At 46.2% G+C, this 19,341-nt stretch overlaps 1 pseudogene across 1 annotated transcript; it reads left to right on the forward strand.

Moving 5' to 3' along the window:
- Positions 1–1,741: 1,741 nt before the first annotated feature.
- Positions 1,742–18,998, forward strand: LOC311133506 (cyclin-J-like; annotated as a pseudogene). Its single transcript has 7 exons — positions 1,742–1,747; positions 2,089–2,291; positions 2,421–2,582; positions 13,056–13,180; positions 13,378–13,537; positions 13,621–13,905; positions 18,983–18,998. The product of its transcript is annotated as a cyclin-J-like (transcript).
- The last annotated feature ends 343 nt before the right edge of the window (positions 18,999–19,341 follow it).

The raw sequence follows: 19,341 nt of genomic DNA on the forward strand, positions 1-19,341 counted from the left end.
CCCCCCCCCCAAAGGTGCGGACTCTGACCGCACAACATAAACATAACAGGGTAGGGGCCGGGTGGGCATTCCGCCTCGGAGGCGGATCCGGCTCAGGGCGTGATGACCACTTACTCTCCGCCTCCCTGTTGCGCCCCTGGTCTGGTCTGGACCTCGTCTAGATCTATGTTGGCCGGTTTGGTTCCCAATCAGAGGCAGCTGTCGCTCGTTGTCTCTGATTGGGGACCATACTGTGAACGATCGTGACACATGCATACAAACACAAGATTTGGTTTTCCTCAAGGATCTCTCTGTACTTTGCTCCGTTCATCTTTCCCTCGATCATGACTAGTCTCCCAGTCCCTGCCACTGAAAAACATCCCCACAGCATGATGCTGACACCACCATCCAAGGGCCAGCCATGCTGCCTTGTTCTGCCTCTTTGTGGAACCTGACCACACGACTGAACAGTAGTCCAGGTGCGACAAAACTAGGGCCTGTAGGACCTGCCTTGATAGTGCTGTTAAGAATGCAAAGCAGCGCTTTATTATAGACATACTTCTCCCCATCCTAGCTACTGTTGTATCAATATGTTTTACAATTCAGGGTTACTCGAAGCAGTTTAGTCTCCTCAACTTGCTAAATTTCCACATTATTCATTGGTCACCTTCCTGACCAAGGCCCTTCTCCCCCGATTGCTCAGTTTGGCCGGGCGGCCAGCTCTAGGAAGAGTCTTGGTTGTTCCAAACTTCTTCCATTTAAGAATGATGGAGGCTACTGTGTTCTTGGGGGCCTTCAATGCTGCATAAATGTTTTGGTACCCTTCCCCAGATCTGTGCCTCGACACAATCCTGTCTCAGAGCTCTACGGACAATTCCTTTGACCTCATGGCTTGGTTTTTGCTCTGACATGCACTGTCAACTGTGGGACCTTATATAAACAGGTGTATGCCTTTCCAAATCATGTCCAATCAATTGAATTTACCACAGGTGGACTCCAATCGAGTTGTAGAAACACCTCAAGGATGATCAATGGAAACAGGATGCACCTGAGCTCAATTTCGAGTCTCATAGCAAAGGGTCTAAATACTTATGTAAATAAGGTATTTCAGTTTTTTTGTTTTGAATACATTTGCAAAAATTTCAAAAAAACTGTTTTCGCTTGATCAATATGGGCTATTGTGTGTGGGATTGATGAGGACATTTTTATTTAATCCATTTTAGAATAAGGCTGTAACGTAACAAAATGTGGAAAAAGTCAAGGGGTCTGAATACTTTCCGAATGCACTGTATGTGTTGCTACCCTAGGGTCATGCACAACTCAAGAAACAAATGTAGAACTTTTATTATTCAAAAACATAAAATACCATGATACCATAAAGAAATTGGAAAATATTGTGATATATTTTGCCCAATTCGCCCAGCCCTAATTCAGAGGCTATCACTTGTGTATCTTGGCTACATTGGTATTTACATTTGGTTAATGTTTGTTGTTGTCAATTTTGGTTAATCGTCTCTCACTCTGGTTGTCGGAGCGATCTGTTTTATGGTGAACTTTGGTTTCATCAAGGTTTATTTGTGAGTAATTCTGGCTTTGATAATAGCCATTGCCTACCCAGCAACCAACCTCACCGCACGCCACTGGTTGCATGCTTTCACCAGAGCACCAGATTGCTATAACCTATGATGTGGTTAGCTGATACGTAAAGTACCTATTCAGGCATTGTAAGATCTGGCATTTATCAGCAATCTCTCGTGGACAGATGCAGGTAACATAAATGGAATCGGAGCATCTGTCAACAGACTGTGGGATGCGATGACTAACAAGGAACTTGGTTCCGGTGCCCAGATTTTTAATCACTGATCATTTGGACAAATCACGATTTCGCAGGTGCTTGCATCTTTCGAATTTCGAAAGGGGATGGGACATTTGGCCCATAGACTTGCCCAAAACTGGTTAAGAGTTTCAGTTTAGGGGGGTGCAGACTTCGCTAGTCTCATACATCTCCCCCCAGACCTTAATCGAGCATCTGACGCAATTACGCGAGATAGTTCTGGGTGTCCAAGATCAGAGATCTCATAAGATAACATGACATGCACTTTTTTTCAGGAACTCAAGTTGCCCTCCTACAAAGGCCAGTCCCTCCAGCTCAACCTACTTTGCAGACCTCATAGCCATTGTAAGCCAACGCTACCAGCTGTGTCCAGCAGCCAGACACCTTGCTCTCTACTTACTGGAACTTTTCATGGACTGCTATTACATAATGGTGCAACATCTTCACATGGTCACACTCTCCTGCTTGCTTTTGGCTAGTACGTTTGTGACTGCTTCCTTGCAAGCCTCTGCATGGCCAAACTTCCAATTGCTGTGGTCCACTAAGCCTTTAAACTCATAATTTGTGAAACTCACTAAGCCTTGTGATTATTTCCCCCCGTCTGTAGGTAAGTTTGAGGACAGAGAGAGGACCGGGTTCCTAAGCTGGAGACTCTTAACTGCCTGGGCTGCATGAGCTCCATTAATTTGGTGTTGACCAAGCAGGGCCTGCTGCACATGGAGTTCCTCCTGCTGGAGACCTTCCAGTTGAACCTGTACCTGCCCATGTCGTGGAAATACTTCTCAAATATATCTCTCAGACACCGGAGCTTGTGAATTCAGTATAGACTTTATTACACAGTAACAAGCCGAGCTGGTCCATGGAGCTGCCCATCCTAACTCGGAGCTCTCCTTTTATACAGTTTCATTCTTACACAACATACATAGTCACTCCTATTTATGTAAATGAATGACATATTTTAGTTCCACGCCACTATTGTTTCCAAAGTCTAAGTGGCTTCTCTCTAGGCTGGGTTTCCCCTCCCCTTTGACGCTTAACACAGTTATATTAGTGGCGTGATACAAGCAGTATCATAAAAAATAATGAGTACATTCTTAAAGATGATTAGATTACAGGGTGTGCTGACTGTCATTACTATCCAGGCATGCATCTGGATTACAAAGTGTCAATCATGCTTTATTCTGTTTTTCCCTTCTCCTATACAAAAAGGTGTGGTTACAGTGACCTCCACTTGCTGAGGTATTTTTGCCATTAGGACCGCTAGACTACATACTTTCATTTTAGTTTCAGGAGTTAGTTTCTCAGGTATTGGTGGGATCATGAGACGTTTGGTTTGTTTTATATCCATAATTTTTTGCATGTTCTATCTCTTTTGTATTTTATTTATACACAATGGTCTTTAAGGCATTTAATCCTCATTAGCACGTACCCTTCTATTTGGCATCTGCCTAATTTTGGCCATCCTGTGTGCAGAACCTGATCAGTTTTTCAACTGTTCTGGTTTCCATTTGTTACTAGGGGGACCATTGAAGGGCAGAGAAGTCAATGGTGGGGAAGTCACTTTCTTCGATGGTAGGGAAGTCACTTTCTTCGATGGTAGGGAAGACACTTTCCCTCTAACTCCTGTTGTCCCTCCGTTGCCTGGGTCATTGCCTGTGTTTGGGGCACCTGCCATAACAGGTATCCCATTAGTAGTATTCCACACGTCATCACGCCCCATCCCCTGACTCTCTGGATTTTCAGGAGGGAGTATCTGCTGGCCTTCGATGTTTGTGCTGAGGCTCGTACTTGCTTCTTCTTCTTCTTGGACCCCACCTGGTGCCTCAACATCCTCAGCTACCTCGTGGTTCCCTTTGGGACCCTGGTGCAGTGGTTCAGATGGTACCAAATCGTACTTCCTTCCACCTGTATCGCCGTGGGTGTTGCTCGGATCACCATGTATGGTCCTTCTCTCCTGGGCTCGTTCCTCTTTCTGCAGAACACTCGGATGTAGACCTGGTCTCCTGGTATCACCGGGCCTGGTTCCTCTGGTCTGGGTTACGGTTCTCGCCTTTTTTCCTGGCGATAAATAACTTTATGTATAGCAGTTAGTTGTCTCACATATGCTTTAAGTTCCATTTCTAATTGTTCCAATGAGGGACCATTATAGGGTCCTCTTAGAACAGGCACCGGCATGGGTCGACCTGTAAGCATTTCATGCGGGGTTAGGTGTGTATTTCTGTTAGTTTGCATGCGATAGCTCATTAAAGCAAGTGGCAGTGCATCCACCCAGTTAAGTTTTGCACTAGTACAGATTTTATTCAATTTAGCCTTGAGGGTTCCATTTATTCTCTCAACCATCCCTTGCGACTGTGGTGATATACACATCCCAGTCTTTGCTTAATCGTTAACTGCTGTAGCACTTGTTTTACCATTTTCTGAATAAATGCTGACCCATTGTCTGAGCTAATTTCTGTCAGTATTCCAAACCTGGGTATTACTTCTCTGGTAAAAAATGTAATTACTGTCCCTGATCCTCGATCTGCTGATGGTACCGCCTCTACCCATCTGCTAAATCTATCTATTATCACTAGGATGTATTTTTTGCCATTTATCTTTTTCATCATGTCCACATAATCCATGACTCGGTGTCGAAATGGTCATTCTGGGACTGGTATGTGACCTATAGGCGTGGTTATGCCTTTACGCACATTATTTGGCACGCAAACATCACATTTTGCCAATGCATCATCTACCATTGCTTGCAAATATGGCGACCAGTATCCTTGTTTTTTAATTTTCCTCACCACTTCCACGCTTTCGCAATGGTCAAAACCATGCACATCTGTTATCATCATATTAAGCAACATGGTGGGCGCTACTATGGTCCCTTCATGAGACCTCCATAGTCCCGTAATCTCTTTTGTGGCACGTCTTTGGTGCCACATTGTTTGTTCATAAGTTCCTGCTCTTGCCTGCATCTTAATTATATCATCTGGTTGTGGTATAGATTCAATAATGACTGTTAATACCGGGATGGTACATTTAGATGCTTTTTTGGCAGCTTCATCAGCCGCATTATTGCCTTTAATCACAAGCCCATTTCCTTTCTTGTGCGCCTGACATTTTATTATTGCCAGTTTTGTGGGGTACATTAATGCCGTCATTATTTCTACGATCTGCTTGTGATGTTGGATGGGTGTACCATTACTTTTCCTAAATCCTCGTTGTTTCCAGACTGCCCCAAATAGGTGGCATACCCCATGTACATATGCCGAATCAGTATATATGTTAACTGTCTTCCTATTTCCTAGAGTGCAGGCTGCGGTAAGTGCTTTTAGTTCGGCTAACTGGGCTGAGCATGGCTGTGGACAGTATTCTGCTATCACTTCTTTAAACTCCTTCCTTGTTCTCGTACCATTGCATAACCTGCATGATTTCCCGTATGATCTTTATAGCAAGACCCATCCACAAAATATTATTCTATGTACCCTTTCCCCGTGTTAAGAAATGGGGTTGACTCTAGGTCTGGTCTAAGTCTGGTAAACATCAGAAATTCTGCTACACAGTCATATGCTTGTCCCTCAAATTCTAAAGGAATTATTTCAGCTGGGTTCACCGTACTGCACCGTTTTAATGGAAACGTCTGGATAGGTTAGTAGGGTCATATATTCTAAGGTTCTAGCATTGGTTAAGACAAATTTTCCCTGCTCTATTAACTCCACTATTTTATGGTGTGTGTGTGTATTGTTATTGGATATCCCATGGTGATGGTAGATGCTTTATCATATGCATATTGTAGTGCACCTAAGCCTTGATAACAGGGTGGGTATCCCTGGGCAACGGAATCCAATTTGGTACTATAATATGCAATGGGTTGTTTGCGTCTTCCACTGCATGTTTCTTGCATAAGTACTGCCGCCGCATACCTATCACACCTATTTGTCACATATAGCAGGAATGGTTTTGTGTAATCTGGGGCTGCCAGAGCTGGAGCGGACTGCATCTCTTTCTTCAGCGTTTCAAATGCAATTAGGGCATCACTGTTCCATTCAAGACTTGCCCTAAGGTTTAGCTGTCCTGCTTCTTTCATAATTTCTCGCAGAGGAGCTGTCTTAACCACATACTCCTCTATCCAGTCTGAGCTAAATCCAGTCATTCCTAAAAATGTCATAATATGGACCACTGTTTGAGGAAGTGGCACTTTGCTAATCCCTTCTAGTTGTCCTGGTGCTATTTCCTTTGTTCCATGTGCTATTGTTCGTCCTAGGTATTCAACTTGGGATCGGCAGTATTGGAGTTTTGTTTTTGACACCTTGTGTCCTCCTTCTGCCAGTCGTTTTAAGACCTTCATAGAATCAGCATGGCATTGTTCCAAGGAGGAGGCACAAATCAACAGATCATCTACATACTGAATCAATGTTCCTTCAAGTATTAAGTCATTCCAGTTCCGCTCTTAGCACCTGATTAAACACATGAGGCGAGTGTTAAACCCCTGTGGCATGCGGGTGTATGTGTACTGTTTTCCTTTGTACGTACAGTGGGGAGAACAAGTATTTGATACACTGCCGATTTTGCAAGTTTTCCTGCTTAAAAAGCATGTAGAGGTCTGTCATTTTTATCATAGGTACACTTCAACTGTGAGAGACGGAATCTAAAACAAAAATCCAGAAAATCACATTGTATGATTTTTAAGTAATTAATTTGCATTTTATTGCATGACATAAGTATTTGATCACCTACCAACCAGTAAGAATTCCGTCTCTCACAGACCTGTTAGTTTTTCTTTAAGAAGCCCTCCTGTTCTCCACTCATTACCTGTATTAACTGCACCTGTTTGAACTCGTTACCTGTATAAAAGACACCTGTCCACACACTCAATCAAACAGACTCCAACCTCTCCACAATGGCCAAGACCAGAGAGCTGTGTAAGAACATCAGGGATAAAATTGTAGACCTGCACAAGGCTGGATGGGCTACAGGACAATAGGCAAGCAGCTTGGTGAGAAGGCAACAACTGTTAGATTATTAGAAAATGGACAATTATTAGAAAATGGAAGAAGTTCAAGATGACGGTCAATCACCCTCGGTCTGGGGCTCCATGCAAGATCTCACCTCGTGGGCCATCAATGATCATGAGGAAGGTGAGGGATCAGAACAGAACTACACGGCAGGACCTGGTCAATGACCTGAAGAGAGCTGGGACCACAGTCTCAAAGAAAACCATTAGTAACACACTATGGCGTCATGGATTAAAATCCTGCAGCGCACGCAACGTCCCCCTGCTCAAGCCAGCGCATGTCCAGGCCTGTCTGAAGTTTGCCAATGACCATCTGGATGATCCAGAGGAGGAATGGGAGAAGGTCATGTGGTCTGATGAGCCAAAAATAGAGCTTTTTGGTCTAAACTCCACTCGCCGTGTTTGGAGGAAGAAGAAGGATGAGTACAACCCCAAGAACACCATCCCAACTGTGAAGCATGGAAGTGGAAACATCATTCTTTGGGGATACTTTTCTGCAAAGGGGACAGGACGACTGCACCGTATTGAGGGGAGGATGGATGGGGCCATGTATCACGAGATCTTGGCCAACAACCTCCTTCCCTCAGTAAGAGCATTGAAGATGGGTCGTGGCTGGGTCTTCCAGCATGACAACGACCCGAAACACACAGCCAGGGCAACTAAGGAGTGGCTCCGTAAGAAGCATCTCAAGGTCCTGGAGTGGCCTAGCCAGTCTCCAGACCTGAACCCAAAGAAAATCTTTGGAGGGAGCTGAAAGTCCGTATTGCCCAGCGACAGCCCCGAAACCTGAAGGATCTGGAGAAGGTCTGTATGGAGGAGTGGGCCAAAATCCCTGCTGCAGTGTGTGCAAAACTGGTCAAGACCTACAGGAAACGTATGATCTCTGTAATTGCAAACAAAGGTTTCTGTACCAAATATTAAGTTCTGCTTTTCTGATGTATCAAATACTTATGTCATGCAATAAAATGCAAATTAATTACTTAAAAATCATAGATGTGATTTTTGTTTTAGATTCCGTCTCTCACAGTTGAAGTGTACCTATGATAAAAATTACAGACCTCTACATGCTTTGTAAGTAGGAAAACCTGCAAAATCGGCAGTGTATCAAATACTTGTTCTCCCCACTGTAAATGCAAACAAATGTCTGCATTCTTCCGCCAGGGGCACACTATAAAACGCTCCACATAGATAAATTACTGTAAAGTACTTGCCTTCCGGGGGAACATTGGTCAGCAGCGTGTGAGGGTTTGGAACTTCAGCAGGCCAGTCTTGTACTATGTCATTTACTGCCCTTAAAATCATGGACTAGAACCGGTAACAGAGGTGTGTTGCAACAACTTTGTGTTTCTATTAGCACCCCTGCTTTTATTAGTCCCTCAATTGTCATGCTAATACCTTCTTCTGCCTCAGGTTTCATATGGTATTGAGCCTTCCAATGGGGCTTACCATCTGGTTTTATCTTGACGCATATAGGACTTGCTGATTTTACCAATCCAACATCTGTATCATGTTGTGACCATACCCCATCCGGTATGTTTCTTTCCATTACCTGTTTTTGCTGGTTTTCTGGTTCTGTTGCTTCCCCTAACTGTATTTGCTGTTTGGCTGTAACTTCTACCTCCCTTGGGTCTTCAGTCATTACTGTGGTAGTCAATATTTTAACAAAGGCTCTATCTTTTGAGTGATAAATCAACGGGTTGTCTGTTTTGTCCCATTGACTTGCTTTTGCTCGTTTCATCATGGGGCCCAGGTCTTTAGCCTTTATTCCCTTATTTACTAATGTGACTGTAAGTCGCTTTGGATAAAAGCGTCTGCTAAATGGCATATTATTATATTATGATAAAGTAATGTGTGGGGCAGCACCGGAAACATTATACCATCTTGCCACAAAGTCTGAGCTGTCCCTGTCTGTTACTTCCATTGCCGCTCCCTGTTTTCCTATAATTATATACTGGGACATAATTGGTACTGATTTCCCATTTGTGTTTAACAACCATAGCTGCTCCAGAAGATGATCACAATAGGGATCATATTGCATTGTGCAATGGTACTCTGATTTTGCTCTATCAGCTTCTGGTATCTGAGCCTGAATAAACCTACCCCATTTCCTAATTGCCTTATCCACTTCTGTTTCAATGCCTCCTAACCAATATACATTTGCTGTGCCCCCTGTCATTATCATTTGCAAGTTTAACCCTACTTTATCTATAATCACCCCTTTGGGGGAACACCGAATTTGTATGCCCATTTTACATAGAGCATCCCTTCCTAATAAATTAACAGGGGTGTGCTCTGATACTAATATAGGGAGGGTTGCGGATTTATCATCAGCTGTGAAGCGAACTGGAGCTGTCATTGGAATTAGCTGTGTTTGTCCTGAGAATCCTACAGTTTTTGCATATTTGCCAGACATGGGGAGGTGAGAGGCATAATTTGGACTTACACAAGTGTAAGTGGCTCCAGTATCTATCATCATGGGTGTGCCTCTATTTTCTATTTGAACCTGCAGCATAGGTTTCTGATCAGCTCGTGTAGTTAGCACTGGTAACTGACCCTCCCCTGTAGGACTCTCTGGGCACCCCTAGTACCCCTGATTGGGTCCTGCCCATGGGTTCACAGGACCTTGTGACTGTCTTTGATGTTGTTGCCAGCCACCAGCCTGCTTCCAGTTATTTTGGTTCCTTTTCCCTTGTTGTTGCCAGGGGTTTGTGGGGCAGTTCCATTTGGTATGTCCTGGCTGTTGGCATCCCCAACAGATCCCTGGTGGCCCCTGCGGGCCCTGGTTCCCTCCTCTCTGATTGTTTTGAGGAGGTTTTTGTTGTCTACTGCTGTTATTCCATTGCTGGGGTTGTTGTGCATACACATTCACTACTGGTGGTGTGGGTTGCACTTGGGCCTGTGGCGCAGGAAGCAGTTGTGGCCCTCCGGAGGATACTGCAGCAACCGTTCCTGTCTCAGGCACTGGTGCTGTTACTGGAGCCTGGACTTTCTTCTTCCCTTTGTTTTTCAGTTCTTCCAGCTGGAGTTGAGTCAACTTTCTCTGAATGTCTCTCCCCTGTTCTGTAAGTCTTTGTTCATCCTTCCTGTGTTTTTCTACTGTGTGTATCACATGGTCACAGAATTCTTTGTGTGATTTTGAGGTTAGTCCCACCACATCCTCCAGCCTGCTTTTCACCAGCTGGGGCATGGCCTCTATCACTGAATTTCGGAACAAGGTTGTCATCAGTGGATCCCCCTCTGAATCTCGTTCTGTTTCCAGTCTCTATTGTTTCAGCTGTCCATGTAGATAGGCAGCTGGATTCTCTGTTTCACCCAGTGCTTCCCCTTTTAGTGACTTGGGATCAATTCTTGCTGGGTATTCCAGTCTCAATGCTCGCCAGAATTCAGGGCGGTATGTGTCCAAGTTCATTCTGTCTCCTAGCGTATCTCCCACTGCCATCCTCAGGCCGCTGTTCCACAGTACATCCTCCATCTTTGCCACTCCCACCACCCTTGCCAACAGTGCCTTTAGATCCCCCACAGCCAGCAGTTTCCCCATGGTTTGTTCCTCAAAGGTCCTTATCCATTTACCTGCCCCATCATGCAAATCTGGCAGGCGGGCTGAGGTCCTGTCCTTCCAGGTCCTGTGATCCCCACGGTACATAATGCCCCTGGGTACCTTTTATTAGGATTGGGTATTGTGCACCAGGTCTTGTAGGTTTTTTCAGTGTCTTTCTTTCTTGCAGCCCTCCTCTTTCTCTCTCTCTACCATACATTATGTTCCTAAAGCTGGCTGTCTCTTCTCTGCTCTCCCCGTCTTGTTCCTTACAGGCCTGTTCTCTTGTTCTCTTTGTTCTGTTCTTTCCCTCTTCCTGCTTAGCTGTTTTTCTAGTTTTCTTATTTCTCTTTCTACTTCCCCACTTTTTATTTCAATATCAGTTACCATATATCCGTCCAGGGATTCCTCATCTTCCTCCTTTCTCACCTTCATTTTTTCCAAGGCCACTCTCAATCCTTCACAGCAATTGAACTTTTTCCCTGGGTCCCTCCCTGTTTCTTGTTCTTTCTCCCCTGTCCTTTCCAGGTCCTTTTCTCTCCTTTGAGTGGATGCAGCAGAAATTTCCCTCTCATTATCCAACTCTACTTCTCCCTTTATCTCCACCACCCCAGATACCAGGGGATATTGCCCGCTGGTGTATGGCGGGGGTCCCGTGGACCATTATACTTTCTTTCCACTTGTTTTTTCATAATCCTTTTTCAACATGTTTCTAGCTTTCCATATGTTTTCCATATGTCCTTCTGCTTGAAAATCTTTAGTACCTCTTTTTGTCTTTCTCCTTTTGGCCTTTCTTTTCTTTCCTGTGTCATTTGTTATATCGTTTTTTAAAAAAGTGTTTCCATTTATTCACACACCGAGACGTCAAGCGTTCCTCCTTCTAGCCATTTGGTGCCCATCTTTTTGGTGTGCTGTTCCCATTTTTTGGAGATCTCTTATCAGCTCCTCTTTGCACAGAGGATACCTGGCACTTAAAATTTCTACCGCTGTTTTACTCATTTCTGCTGCCAGTCCCAAGTTCAACCCCTTTTTGGCTTCCTGTAATATCCGTATTATTATTTGTTCCCTAGTTTCTTTTTATCCTGTTATTCACTTTTCCTATTGATAATCTGTCCACAATCTTGATTATCCTAGCCAAAACTCAGTTATTGTAAATGTGTGTTCGTTTTTTTCATAGTACGCTTACTTCTCCTGAGATCCACCACCTTTTTGTAGCTAATCTCATAAATCGTCTTTTTACTCTTATTTTTCTTATTTCTAAACCACTTGGCAGCGTGTATTTTTCTACTCCCAGTACTTCAATTGACATTCACGCACCGTTCACTTTTTCTCTCCTAGTGCGAGACTGGTTGCGTCCTCTCTGCCGGGTTACACTTAAGCAACGGTCCAGGAGAGGTGCGCAGCCCCTTCCCCACCCAGGACAAGATTTTCTTTCACACTTCTCACTTTCAGTATTTTAATCACACACTCATTCACGCTCTTCCTTTCCAGTGCAAACTGGGTGCGTCCTCTCTGCCAGGTCACTTTAATGTGACAATCCAGGAGAGGTGCGCAACCCCTTCTCCAACAGAGACAGAAGCTTTCACACTTTCTTTATGTTTCTCCCACAAACAACCTGCAAATTCAGCCCTTTATTGATTCACTTCGTTAACACAACATAGCGGTATCCACAGGAATTTTGCCTACCCGTTCAGCCACCTAGTAATACACTTCCTCAACACACTAGAGCGGTATCCAAACAGATAGGTAGCCGCTTGCGCCCAAATGAATCAAACAGAACGATCAGCAGGATGAACAGATGAATAAGACGATTTGAACAAATGCACCAGATGAACAACTGAGTGACCCCGATGAATTGAATGCCCGAACTGAGTCAGACTGATTAAATAAGATGAACGGGTTGCATTCACAACTCGAACAGGTTGAACAAAACAGGTCTGGACAAAATGAACAGATAAAACAACCGGAACAAACAGATTGATCAAACTGATCGAATGAACAGCTTGAATGAAACAGGTGAACAGTCCCTCTTAACCGAACTGAATGAAACAAAACCGTACAAGCAAACCATCCACCCGCATGGGCTGAGCAGTTCGCCCAAGCCGTCCACAGCCGCAGGTTTTCACAGTTTCTGGTCCCTTTTTGCCAATCTTTTTCGTGACGCCAAGATATGTAGTGGAAATACTTCTCAAAGATATCTCTCAGACACCGGAGCTTTCAGTATAGACTTTATTACAAAGTAACTCGCTGAGCTGGTCCATTGAGCAACTGCCCATCCTAACTCGGAGCTCTCCTTTTATACAGTTTAATTCTTACACAACATAGAGTCACTCCTCTTTATGTAAATGAATGACATCTTTTAGTTCCACGCCACTACTATTGTTTCCAAAGTCTAAGTGGTTTCTCTCTAGGCTGGGTTTCCCCTCCCCTTTGACGCTTAACACAGTTATATTAGTGGCGTGATACAAGCAGTATCATAAAAAATAATGAGTACATTCTTAAAGATGATTAGATTACAGGGTGTGCTGACTGTCATTACTATCCAGGCATGCATCTGGATTACAAAGTGTCGATCATGCTTTATTCTGTTTTTCCCTTCTCCTATACAAAAAGGTATGGTTACAGGTTTCCCTTAAGCCCATAATGATTCTGTTATTCCATCTCAACATTTCATCATATATGTACTGGAAAATGACCCATTCCTACAGCTGCACACTTCATCGAGCCGTCAACGAGGCGGATCTCCACGATGGCTGGCCCATGGCATGCCAAGAGAAGACAGTGCTCTACATGACTAAGTACGCTGACTACTTCCTGGAGGTCTCCCTTCAAGGCAAGTTGAAGTTATCTGTTGTCATAACCTGTATTTCGAACCAGTGTTTGCCTTCTGAAAGGATGATTTTAGGAAGAACAAGTGCATAATTTCCCATTCTGCACTTAAGGCCTGTTGTTAAAAGACGCAGCTAGGCTTGTTGCACAATATTATTTTGCAGTACATGGTAATGAGTAAATTACCAGCTATTGTTTCAGATCATGTGTTTCTGAGGTTCACCCCCTCACTGGTGGCAGCTGCCTCTGTGGCAGCCTCCCGCATCCTCCTGCACATATCCCCTTCCAGGCCACCTCGGCTTTAGTGGCTCACTGCATACACTTGGGATCACCTTTTCCCCTGTGTGGAGAAACTGGTCATGTGAGTGTCTGTACTCAGCTGGGTGCTGCCTAATACCAGGGTTGTGTTCATTAAGGCACACCATAGCAAAAACGTTTTGCAAGGGAAAACGACGAGTCCCTTTCTGGTCAGTCTGTTTGGTGCCTAATGAACATGACCTTGATGGGGGTACCATACCTCTTGCCAGACAATCACCACCATGCCTACTCAGTACCTGCACCAGGCCAACATCCAGTACCCGCAGCAGGTGCTCCAGCCTGGCCTACCTGTCCCACTCTGCAGAGCAACCCCCAGACCATCTCAGCTGCTCTGGATAGCAAGGCCAACATTCCAAGCAGAACCTACTAGGTCAATAAGCACTACACCTGTGCTGTTCCCTGCTTTGATGGGTGGATGGATCTCCAACATGGAGCTATGACAGTATGGGGAGGGAGAGTGAGAGACTGGATGGGTTTGATGTCTCTCTTTGCTCTTGAACAGTGTTATCTGCAATATTCACTAACTATATTTTGCATTCTTGTTTTGTATTTCAAGCATTAATTTGGAGAGAGAATGTGTCATGTTAACACCTTCCTATGCATGCAGAATGGCAGTGAGTGCTGTGCACTTCTAAGATGGTTCTTTTAAATAAAATACAATATCAGTTGTACTTTTCTTCTGGTTTATGTTGAACATAAACATATATTGTTGGCATACTGTTTATGGCAGTACAGTATGTATTATGTACCGTATTTTCCGCACTATAAGGCGCACTTAAAAGCCTTTAATTTTCTCAAAAAACGACAGTGCGCCTTATAATCCGGAGCGCCTTATATATGGATCAATTGGTTAATTGGTTGATCCATACTGGTTGTACACGGCGCTCAAGGCGCTCTGTCAAAATGTTTCAGTATGAAAAACCAATAAAAACAATTTAATAATAATGAAATGTTTCAGTACGACTGGTAAACTACAAAGCCGCACCGCTTGCAGCATTACGGCTACCGTAGTCAGTAAACACCGGTACTGTGCTTACTCACAGTCCCACACCACTTGTGTGTGTATAAAGACCCCAAAATTGTTGTCAGAACGCTTAATAAAGTTTGACTTTATCCGACTGTTTTGTTGACATTCCCTTTAGCACAGCTCCATCTAGTGGATGCATAACGCAACCCCAGTCAAACGTTTGACTGCAGTAGCTTCTATTCTATGCGCCTTTATAATCCGGTGCGCCCTATATATGAAAACAGTTCTAAAATAGGCCATTCATTGAAGGTGCGCTTTATAATCCGGTGCGCCTTATAGTGCGGAAAATACGGTACATAAATTGGCCTACAAGCCTTTATGCATACCATCAACAAATAACACCTACAAATATTGCCTAAAACATTTCACAAACCATATTGTGATTTAAAAAATAACCAGATATGTGGTAATCAAGGGTTTAACAAATATAGGTTCTTGTTGCTGGCATATTTATAAACCATTTTATTGTACAGTATTTCCATTCATTGACTATGTACAGGTTTGTGGATTATTCAATGTCTTTGTCTGAATCACTCAGTGTCACGCCCTGACTTATGGAACTCTTGTATGTTGAGTCAGGGTGTGGAGATCTATGTTATTATTTCTATGTTTACATTCTAGTTATTGTGTTTCTATGTTTGGCCGGGTGTGATTCCCAATCAGAGGCAGCTGTCGCTCGTTGTCTCTGATTGGGGATCATACTTGCTTTATCTTGGCCAGGTCGCAGTTGTAAATGAGAACTTGTTCTCAACTGGTTTACCTGGTTAAATAAAGGTGAAATAAAAATAAAATAAAAATACTTAAGTAGCCTGTTTGCAATCATTAGTTGTGGGATCTTGTTCCGTGTATAGGCTTATATGGTGTTTAGCCTGAGGACTTCACGTTACGTTGTTTTGTTGTTTTTGTTTGTGTGTTTATTTTATAAAATAAACATGTATGCATTTCACGCTGCACCTTGGTCTGACCCGTCCTTCAACGTCCGTGACAGAAGATCCCACCAAACACGGACCAAGCAGCGTGCCCAGGAGCAAACACCCTGGACACAGGTGGGGAAGATTTGGTCTTGGGAGGAGATATTTGCGGGGAAAGGACCCTGGGCGAAGGAGGAAGCCCAGGCAGGAGAGGAGCAACGGCAACACAGAAGGCGCCGGCCGAGGAGGAAGCCCGAGAGGCAGCCCCAATAAAACAATTTTGGGGGGCTAAAGGGGTGGTCGGGGAGCGAGAGAGAAGAGCCCCGACCACTGCACCCGGTGGGTTTCCAGGTTGAGTCCCTACGACCTTAGGAAGAAGAGTGGGAACAGATTTATACTGAGGAGTCGGAGGATGACGACGACGATGAGTTTCTGTTCCCTAACTCGTGGGGGCTCCCAGAGGAGTCCTCACTGGAGGAGGATTGCCGAGAGAGAGAGAAGGATCTGCAGTGTAAGAGAGGAGGCCACCACATTACGGGGGCTGATAGCGAGAATAGAGCGGGAGAGCTCCATTCAAGAGGAGGCACTGCAGGAGGCTCGTAGGGAGAAGGAGGAAGTAGATGCACGGAGAGAGGAGCTGGTCAGGCAACATAAGGAGCGTGGGTTAATTGAGGAACCCATGTATGCAGAGATATGCACTGTATCGCCAGTGCGCATGCACAGCCCAGTGCGTTCTGTGCCAGCGCCCCACACGTGTCGTGCGAAAGTGGGCATCCAGCCAGGACGGGTTGTGCCAGCTGTACACTCCAGACCTCCAGTACGCCTCCAAGGTCCACTATATCCTGCTCCGGTTCTATGCACTGTGTCACCAGTGCACCTCACCAGTCCTGTACGGCCCGTACCTGCTCCTCGCACCAAGACAGTGGTGCGTGTTCCCAGTCCGGCCCGCCCCGTACCTGCTCCCCGCACCAAGCAAGTGGTGTGAGTCCCCAGTCCGGTACGGCCCGTGCCTGCTTCCCGCACCAAGCCAGTGGTGCGTGTCGCCAATCCGGCCCGGCCCGTTCCTGCTCCTCGCACCAGACCAGTGGTGCGTGTTCCCAGTCCGGTACAGCCCGTGCCTGCTCCCCGCACCAAGCCAGTGGTGCGTGTCGCCGGTCCGGCCCGGCCCGTTCCTGTTCCTCGCACCAGGCCAGTGGTGCGTGTTCCCAGTCCGGTACGGTGCGTGTCGCCAATCCGGCCCGGCCCGTTCCTGCTCCTCGCACCAGACCAGTGGTGCGTGTTCCCAGTCCGGTACAGCCCGTGCCTGCTCCCCGCACCAAGCCAGTGGTGCGTGTCGCCGGCCCGGCCCGTCCCTGCTCCTCGCGCCAGACCAGTGGAGCGTGTTCCCAGTCCGGCCCGGCCCGTTCCTGTTCCTCGCACCAGGCCAGTGGTGCGTGTTCCCAGTCCGGTACGGCCCGTGCCTGCTCCCCGCACCAAGCCAGTGGTGCGTGTCGCCAATCCGGCCCGGGCCGTTCCTGCTCCTCACACCAGACCAGTGGTGCGTGTTCCTAGTCCGGTCCGGCCTGTGCCTGCTACTCGCACCAGACCAGTGGTGCGTGTGTCCAGTCCGGCACGGCCCGTGCCCGTTCCCGGTCAGCTGCTCCACTCCGGAGCCAGAGCAGTCCGCTCCACCGGTGCCTGATCCAGCTCCGGTCGGTTGCTCCACTCTGGAGCCAGAGCAGTCTGCTCCACCGGTGCCCAGTCCAGCTCCGGTCAGCAGTTCCACTCCGGAGCCAGAGCATTCCGCTCTACCGGGGTCCAGTCCAGCTCCGGTCAGCGGCTCCACTCCGGAGCCAGAGCAGTCCGCTCCACCGGTGCCTAGTCCAGCTCCGGTCAGCGGATCCACTCCGGAACCAGAGCAGTCCGCTCCACCGGGGTTCTGTACAGCTCCAGTCAGCAGCTCCACTCCGGAGCCAGAGCAGTCCGCTCCACCGGTGCACAGTCCAGCTCCGGTCAGCGGCTCCAGTCCTGACCCAGACGTCAGCCCCTCTCCAGGTTCGGGGTCTCCCACACCAGGGCCCAGACAGGGCTTGGTGCATCGCGGGAGGATTGCCGATCCAGGCCCAGACGTCAGCCCCTCTCCAGGTTCGGGGTCTCCCACACCAGGGTCCAGACAGGGCTTGGTGCATCGTGGGAGGAAGGAGAGGGGAAGCAGCGCGCCGAGGTCCAGACCAGAGGCGCAACGGGGAGGCTGAGAGAATGAGGTCGTCACGCCCGGAGCCGGATCCGCCTCCGCGGAATGCCCACCGCACCTTTGGGTGGGGGGGGGGGGGGGGGTACTGTCATGCCCTGACTTATGGAACTCTTGTATGTTGAGTCAGGGTGTGGAGATCTATGTTATTATTTCTATGTTTACATTCTAGGTATTGTGTTTCTATGTTTAGCCGGGTGTGATTCCCAATCAGAGGCAGCTGTCGCTCGTTGTCTCTGATTGGGGATCATACTTAAGTAGCCTGTTTGCAATCATTAGTTGTGGGATCTTGTTCCGTGTATAGGCTTGTATGGTGTTTAGCCTGAGGACTTCACGTTACATTGTTTTGTTGTTTTTGTTCGTGTGTTTATTTTATAAAATAAACATGTATGCATTTCACGCTGCGCCTTGGTCTTACCCGTCCTTCAACGTCCGTGACACTCAGCATTCCTTTTCCACAGTGGGAGGATATGTGGGAGACATAATACAGTAGTAACTACTAGCAGTAGCTAACTCTGAAAGCCAAAGGTTGTGTACATAAGGACACGCAACGGAAAATGAAAAAAGAGGAGGGTTTCTTATTGGACCAGTTAGTCCCTCCTGGTTTCAGTCCGTTTTATTCCATTTGGTGCCTAATGTCTCAGTGCTTGTGTACTGAAGGAACATTAAACACTCCATGCTGGTGTTTGACCAGCGTAGCCAGAACAAAAATATAAACGCAACGCAACAATTTCAAAGATTTTACTGAGTTACAGTTCATATAAGGAAATCAGTCAATTGAAATAAATAAATTAGGCCTTAATCTATGGATTTCAAGTGACTGGGAATACATATATGCATCTGTTGGTCACAGATATCTTTTAATTTTAAAGGCACGGGATATCGTCACAGTATCTCTGCATTCAAATTGCCATGGATAAAATGCAATTGTGTTCATTGTCCGTAGTTTATGCCTGCGCATAACATAACCCCTGTTCAGTGTACTGTACAGCCGCCTATACCCCAACCACATCCTTTCTGTGTTGATATTCCTGGCCACGCTGGTCAAACACCAGCATAGTAAACTGCATGTGCAGGCACAATGAACAGCAGTTGTGAAGTGGACTTTGGGACAGGGAGTTATTGATTTGACCTAATCTGCTGACTAAACTCACATACACAAAATCTGAGTGGATGCCATGACATAATACAGCAAATGAAAGAAACTGGGGAATGGTGTCTAGTTGGTATCTGTGTCCATGGACTCCATGCTTAAATTTTGTCCATTGACCAGGCAGTCGACAGTCTTTACTTTCGTTCTCCGTGGGCTCTCGTTCTCAGTGGCCGACGTGAGTAAGACATTTAAGCGTGTTAACCCTCGCAAGGCTGCCGGCCCAGACGGCATCCCTAGCCGCGTCCTCAGAGCATGCGCAGACCAGCTGGCTGGAGTGTTTACGGACATATTCAATCTCTCCCTATCCCAGTCTGCTGTCCCCACTTGCTTCAAGATGTCCACCATTGTTCCTGGACCCAAGAAAGCAAAGGTAACTGAACTAAATGACTATCACCCCGTTGCACTCACTTCTGTCATCATGAAGTGCTTTGAGAGGCTAGTTAAGGATCATATCACCTCTACCTTACCTGACACCCTTTGGCAGCGATTACAGCCTCGAGTCTTCTTGGGTATGACGCTACAAGCT

Source organism: Coregonus lavaretus (genome assembly GCF_964263955.1).
Source record: "Coregonus lavaretus genome assembly, chromosome: 1".
NCBI classification, from domain to species: Eukaryota; Metazoa; Chordata; class Actinopteri; order Salmoniformes; family Salmonidae; genus Coregonus; species Coregonus lavaretus.